The 7,104-nt window shown below is 44.7% G+C and overlaps 1 protein-coding gene across 3 annotated transcripts in view; it reads right to left on the bottom strand.

Annotated features, from left to right (window-relative positions):
* LOC122542194 (E3 SUMO-protein ligase ZBED1-like) overlaps positions 1 to 5,982 on the bottom strand; it is a 28,946-nt gene extending 22,964 nt beyond the window's left edge. For 2 of the 3 annotated variants that reach the window (XM_043679649.1, XM_043679646.1), the window contains exon 1: positions 5,856 to 5,982. The gene's annotated coding sequence lies outside the window, so the exon portion shown is untranslated. Of the gene's footprint in view, positions 1 to 5,524; positions 5,700 to 5,855 lie in introns of those variants that run through there. The other variant, XM_043679647.1, reaches the window with a different exon arrangement.
* Positions 5,983 to 7,104: the final 1,122 nt, after the last annotated feature.

The following is a 7,104-nucleotide window of genomic DNA, read 5'->3' on the forward strand; positions in this document are numbered from 1 at the left end:
ATTTCTCAGTTCCACCCAAATAACTTCCCTGGATGTATTTCTGGGAATATCCTCTCTCAGCACAGCTATAATGCTATCCCTTATCAAAAATGCCACTCCCCCTCCTCTCTTGCCTCCCTTTCTATCCTTCCTGTAGCATTTGTATCCTGGAACATTAAGCTGCCATTCCAGTCCATCCCTGAGCCATGTTTCTGTAATTGCTATGATATCCCAGTCCCATGTTCCTAACCATGCCCTGAGTTCATCTGCCTTCCCTGTTAGGCCCCTTGCATTGAAATAAATGCAGTTTAATTTATTAGTCCTACCTTGTCCCTGCTTGCCCTCACTGTTTGACTCGCTTCTGTTCTCAAATGTACGAGTCTCAGACTGATCTACTGAACTCTTTCCTCACTATCTCCTTGGGTCCTACCTTATCCTCTCCCCTCCTCTCCTCACCCCCCCCCTCCCACCTTACTAGTTTAAAACGTCCTCAGCAGCTCTAGCAAATTTCCCTGCCTGTATATTAGTCCCCTTCCAATTTAGGTGCAATCCCTCCTTCTTGTACAGGTCACTTCTACCCCAAAAGAAATTCCAATGATCCAAAAAGTGAATTCTTCTCCCATACACCAGCTCCTCAGCCATGCATTTATCTGCTCTATCCTCCTATTCCTGCCCTCACTAGCTCATAGCACTGGGAGTAATCCAGATATTACTACTCTTGAGAACCTCCTTTTTGAATTTCTGCCTAACTTTCTGTAATCTCCCTTCAGAACCTCAACCTTTTCCCTTCCAATGCCGTTGGTTCTAATGTGGACAATGATCTCCTGCTGGCCCCTCTCCCCCATGAGAACATTCTGCACCCTCTCTGAGACATCCTTGATCCTGGCACCAGGGAAGCAACACACCATTCTGCTCTTTTACTGCTGGCCACAGAAACGTCTGTCTGTACCTCGGACTACAGAATCCCCTAACACAATTGATCTCTTGGAAGCCGACGTACCCCTCGTTGCATTAGAGCCAGTCTCAATACTAGAAACTTGGCTCTTCGTGCTACGTTCCCCTGAGAATCCATCACCCCCTACATTTTCCAAAACAGCATATCTGTTTGAAATGGTTCATCCACAAAAGACTCCCGCACTAACTGCCTACTTCTCTTACCTTTCCTGGAGATAACCCATCTATGTGATTGTATCTGAGACTTTCCCCCCTTCCTATAACTGCCATCCATTACATACTGTTGCTGTTGCAAATTCCTCATTGCTTCTAACTGTCTCTCCAACCGATCCATTCGATCTGATAATATTCACATCCAACAGCATTTATGGCAGATATAATCCGCAGTAACCCTTAAATTCTCTTTAAACTCCCACATCTGACAAGAAGTACATATCACTGTACTAAAGGCCATTTTTGCTCCTTCACAATCTACAGACCCAGAAAATAACACCATCTTATTCTTCTACAAAACACTGCCCCAGGTTAAATTAATGGTTATGGCTTATATTTTAAGTTTAATCAAGAGACATATCTCCGAAAACATATAATCAAGAAAGAACCCACTCTAATCACTACTGTAGCCTTTCTGTTGGACACACTTAAAACAATGACTAACTTATGTGATTCTGTGCTGTGAACTTTGCCCAAACAGGTTCCTCCAAGATTAGTTGTGAATTTCACGGTTTGTTAATTTTCCCAGACGCACTCCGATGTCCAGCGATACATGAATTCAAAACAGCAAAAGCAGTAACTGTGCAGGTGTTCTCTCTCTCTCTCTCTCTCCTGCATGTCTTCACCATGTGCTTCCTTTGTCTGTTCTATTCACTTTTAAAACTGCTGTTGTTTTGACTTTTTTTTCCGAAGTTCCAAAACAATGCAACAGCATACGAAACAGTAATTGTTGCTCCCGGAATTCGAGGAAATCACCTCCAGCACCTAAAATACCTCAAAAAAAGAGCAGCTGTTACAGCCAGAAATTTTTCCTGTCCTCCATCTTGGATTACCCAGAAGTTCTTGCAGAATGGTGACCTAATCCAGTATGATTTGGATGTGAACATAGGAGGTATGGTTAGTAAGTTTGCAGATGACACCAAAATTGGAGGTATAGTGGACAGCAAAGAAGATTACCTCAGAGTACAATGGGATCTTAATCAGATGGGCCAATAGCCAAGGAGTGGCAGATGGAGTTTAACTTAGATGGGAGGTGCTGCATTTTGGTAAGGCAAATCAGGGCAGGATTTAAATACTTAATGGTAAGGTCCTGGAGAATGTTGCTGAACAAAGAGACCTTGGAGTGTTGGTTCATAGTTCCTTGAAAGTGGAGTCACAGTTAAATAGGATAGCAAAGAAGGTATGTGGCATGTTCGCCTTTATTGATCAGTGCACTGAGTATACGAGTTGGGAGGTCATGTTGCAGCTGTACAGGACATTGGTTAGGTCACTTTTAAAATACTGCATGCAATTCTGGTCTCCCTGCTATAAGAAAGATGTTGTGAAACTTGAAAGGGTTCAGAAAATATTTACAAGGATGTTGCCAAGGGAGAGGCTGAATAGGTTGGGGCTATTTTCCCTGCAGCGTCAGAAGCTGAGGGGCAACCTTACAGAGGTTTATAAAATCATAAGTGGCATGGATAGGGTAAATAGACAAGGTCTTTTCCCAGGGGTGGATTGGGTCTAAAACTAGAGGCATAGATTTAAGGTGAGAGGGGAAAGATATAAAAGGGACCTAAGGGGTAACGTTTTCATGCAGAGGATGTTGTGTGTATGGCATGAGCTGCCAGAGGAAGTGGTGGAGGCTGGTACAATTATAAACATTTAAAAGGCATCTAGATGGGTACATGAATAGGAAGGGTTTACAGCGATATGGGCTGGCTGCTGGCAAATGGGATATCTGGTCGGCATGGACGAGTTGGATCGAAGGATCTGTTTCTGTTCCGTACATCTCTATGACTCTAAATATCAGGGAGAACGGACTCATTTGTAATTTAATGGAAAGTTGTTTATACTAAAGTGGTTTACAAAATGTGTAGTAAACATTATTAGAAGCTGAGAAAGTCTAAGTTCTCAATTCATTGAATATTTATGTAAAAAGACTACACAGTTCACAGGACAGAAACTGGGGAGAATCAATTAAGCATACTTAATAATTGCTTTGGACGTATAATTTCTTTGGATTTGAATTGCTGGAACATGAGAGGCAATAGGTTAAATCTTCATTTTGCAGGGTGATTTACGACTTCTCTAACTGTATTCTATATTTAAACAATTTGATCTGTTTGATGTTTTACTTCATCTTTTGTGTAATAAGCTTCTGTTGTGTTGAAGAAATTCTGCAACCTCATACGAATGACCATTGTATTAAAGGAAATTTTAAAATGATCTTTCAGGCCAGATTTCATTCTAGGATCCGCATTGTCTGGTAATACCGTCTGCTGGGATTGATGGCCCTCCTAAGTTTACCTGTTGCCACATGGACTTCCAACATCTGTGAATTCAGCAGCTTTTGAAGCCATAAGTCAGTGTGTTGGCACGGCCAACCAGTGTGCACGGAACCGCCAAATGGCTTAACATCTTAGAGGGAACATTGGCTGGGATCATAATTTTTGTTAATTTCTTGATGATATGTCCTCTAGGTCAACAATACTTTATATATGATGCAACGCTCAGTTCTCTTGAAAGGTTTTGCGCCTAGCATGTGCCTCTGACATACATGTCATCAACTTATAGTCAACTGGTCAGAATGAACTTAAATATTCTTGAATAAATGCTGTCAAAGCTTCTGCCTTGCACACATGAGGACAGATGCAAGAATGCCAAAATTTTAAAAGGAGACAGGCAGGAGGCTAGAAGAACACAGCAAGCCAAGTAGCATCAGTAGGTGGAAAAGACGATGTTTTGGGTGTCACCCTTCTTTAGGACTGGGGGTAGGTACAGGGGAAGCTTCAGAAAAATGAGGTGGTGGGGGCAGAGTGGTGAAGTGGGGATAGGTGAAGACAGGCAGAAGGTATGACCTGGTTGGTCAATGGGAGGTAGGTGACTGGGAGGAGATGGGGAAGGAGGTTATTTGATATTGAATAACTCAACGTTGAGTCCTGTGTTCTGGTGGCTGCCCAGGCGGAAGATGAGGTGTTTTTCCTCCAATTTGCAGTTTTGTTCATTGTGGCAATGGAGGAGGCCAAGGATGGTCATGTAGGAAAGGGAGTGGGAAGGTGAACTAAAATGGGCAGTGACTGGGAGGTCCGGTTGGCTCCTGCGGGCCCAACTGAGATGTTCAGTGAACCGTTCCCTGAGTTTACGTTTGGTCTCCCCGATGTAGAGAAGACCACATCGGAAGCACCTGATGCAGTAAACTAGGTTGGAACCTAGGAACCTCGGAAAATTTTAAAGGAAGCAACAATTTATATTGCATGACAAAGAGAGTTCATTTAAGTTGAATCTGAAAGGTCAAGGTGTTGGGATGGACGGGGAGAAAATGGGAGAAAGGAGAGGGCGGTGGGGGAGGGAAAAGGAAAGAACGGCTAGGGTGAAGGGACGGAAGAGAGGGGATGGGGAAGGGTCAGGAGAGAGGATACGGGGCGACATCACCGCAGTGGGTCAGATCTCAAACAATAACGAGACAGAATACAGGAAGAAGATAGACAGCCTTGACGTACTTATATAAGGTATGATTTGTCTGGATGGCACACAAAGCAATACTTTTCATTGTACTTCGGTACATGTGACAATAGTAATCAGATTAGATTCCATACAGTATGGAAACAGGCCCTTCGGCCCAACCAGTCCACACCAACGCTCTGAAGAGTAACCCACCAACATCCATTGCCCTACCTTATCCTATATTTACTCCTGACAAATGCACCTAACTCGACAGGTAATTTAGCAAAGCCAATTCACTGATCTGCACATCTTTGGATTGTGGGAGGAAACCAGAGTACCCAGAGGAAACCCACACAGACACAGAGAGAATGTGCAAACTCCCCACATAGTGGCAGTCACTCAAGGCTGGAATCGAACCTAGGTTCTTGGTGCTGTGTGGTAGTAGTGCTAACCACTGAGCCACCGTGCCGCCCCCAAAGTAATGTAAGCAGAGGGTGACCAAGAGGGAGAAACATCAAGTCAAAAGAGAGTGGAGACAGAGGGCACGGGGGACAGCAGGAGGACACAGAATGGGGAGGGAGGGAAGGGAATAGGGGGAGATGGTGACTGGGGAGGGAGGGAGAAGGGGGTTGGAGGGGAGAACAAGATGGATGGTTCAAATCTCACCTGAACCCTTTAAATTGCTGCTATCGTTTGCCAATCTCCGGGCAATTAATCGAATCTTGAATAAACCGATGTTGCTGGATTATGGCCCCAGAAATAGCGCAGTCTCATAATTAAATATTTTAATTCAAAATAAATTTACATATTTTATTTTCATTTCACAGCTCAGTCTCTCAGAACTAGAGGAAAGTGTAACCTGTCCCTCCCTATTTTATAGTTTTCTCACGCCTTCCTCCCCCCTCCCCCACAGTATCGATTATTCTCAAACCGAGCCGTTTCTAAGACATACAAAAGGCGAAAGTCCCGGTCCGACAACGAATTTTATATTTATATTGGTCTTTAAACACTCCAACCCGATGCGGTTATCGACAAATAATCGGAACAAATCGATTAGTTCTCCCGTCACCGTAGGGGAGGGGGCTGCGCCGATTCTCTAGTGAAAAAAAATCGGTCCGATTCCTGACCTCAATTACTGCCCCATATCGAGCGGATATCGATTAGTCGGGTAATTACCGATTAATCGCCCCTCCATCATTCCCCGCCGTGACCAGGTTGTAATAATCGCTAATAATCGGTAGGAAAACCGATTCTAATCGGATTGGTATCGGCGACTATATTACCTGATATATCGTTAAGGAGGGGCAGATGGAGAATCGCTGGTCTCTCGGTTTAAAGTGTCTCCGATTGAAATCATTTTTTAATTTTTTCTCTCTCGCTAATCGGGTTTTTTTTCTCCACAAGTCGATACCCGCCCCGCCTTCTTTGGTTTCGCCGCCCCCATTGGCCGCCTCCTACCGATTGATGCGGCTACCCGCCAATCGCATACGGTCTCGCCCACCTTGCGCTGATTGACATAGCCAGGACCAATCGTAACGCAAGCTCTTCCCAGCCGCCACCGCCGATTGGCCAAAGCCGCCGCCAATCGGAGGGGGCGGGACCACCGGAACGCGAGACGGGAATCGATTGGAGACACTGGAAATTAGTGAATTCATCCAAGTCTTCCCAACCCACTCAACCTCATCAGCCTCAGCAACAGGAGATAAAGAATTGATCCTTCCTCCACTTTTCAATGAAAGGTCCCACCCTTTCACCTCCATTGCATTGCAGGATGCAACTGCATGGCTCCCCACTCTTACACAGCCTTCCTCCACATCCAATTCCCTGCTCCAGAATCAGGACGGTGATAGAACATTCCCCATTGGCCTGGACAAGTGCATCTCCAACAGCACTCAAGACGTTGGACACCGCCCGGAGAAAGCAGGCCTGCTTAATTGGCACCATGTCCATAAATATTCATTCCCTCCTAAATCCTCACCCAACGGCAGCTGTGTATTCCATCAACAAGATGCACTTCAGAAATTTGCCACGGTTCCTTGGACAGCACCTTCCAAATCCACTGCCACTGCCGTCTAGAAGGTCAAGGGCAACAGATACGTGGGAACACCGCACCTGGAAGTTCACCTGTAGGTTCCCCTCCAAACCACTCCATCCTGACTCAAACATAATGCCATTCCTTCACTGTTGCTGGGTTAAAATCCTGGAACACCTTCCTAATGGCACTAAGGGTATATTTATAGTAGATGGACTGCACTGATTCAGGAATACAACTCACCACTAGCTTCTCAAGAGCAACTAGGAATGAGCAATAAATGCTGGTCCAAGCAGTGATGAACACAGCCAATGAATGAATTTTAAAAAGTGAAAGCTCTGCCTTCCTCTGATTTAGGCCTCTTGCTCTCCTCTTTAACAATTAGAGCTCCAAAATGATGCAGCCCTCCAGCATTGGCCTGGAACTGAACATCAATTTCCACAGGATGCTACTGTGCACAAATCCTGTAGAAATGTCACAATCAAAAAGAATTATGCTGT

The sequence above is a fragment of the Chiloscyllium plagiosum genome, chromosome 39 (genome assembly GCF_004010195.1).
Source record: "Chiloscyllium plagiosum isolate BGI_BamShark_2017 chromosome 39, ASM401019v2, whole genome shotgun sequence".
Lineage (NCBI taxonomy): Eukaryota > Metazoa > Chordata > Chondrichthyes > Orectolobiformes > Hemiscylliidae > Chiloscyllium > Chiloscyllium plagiosum.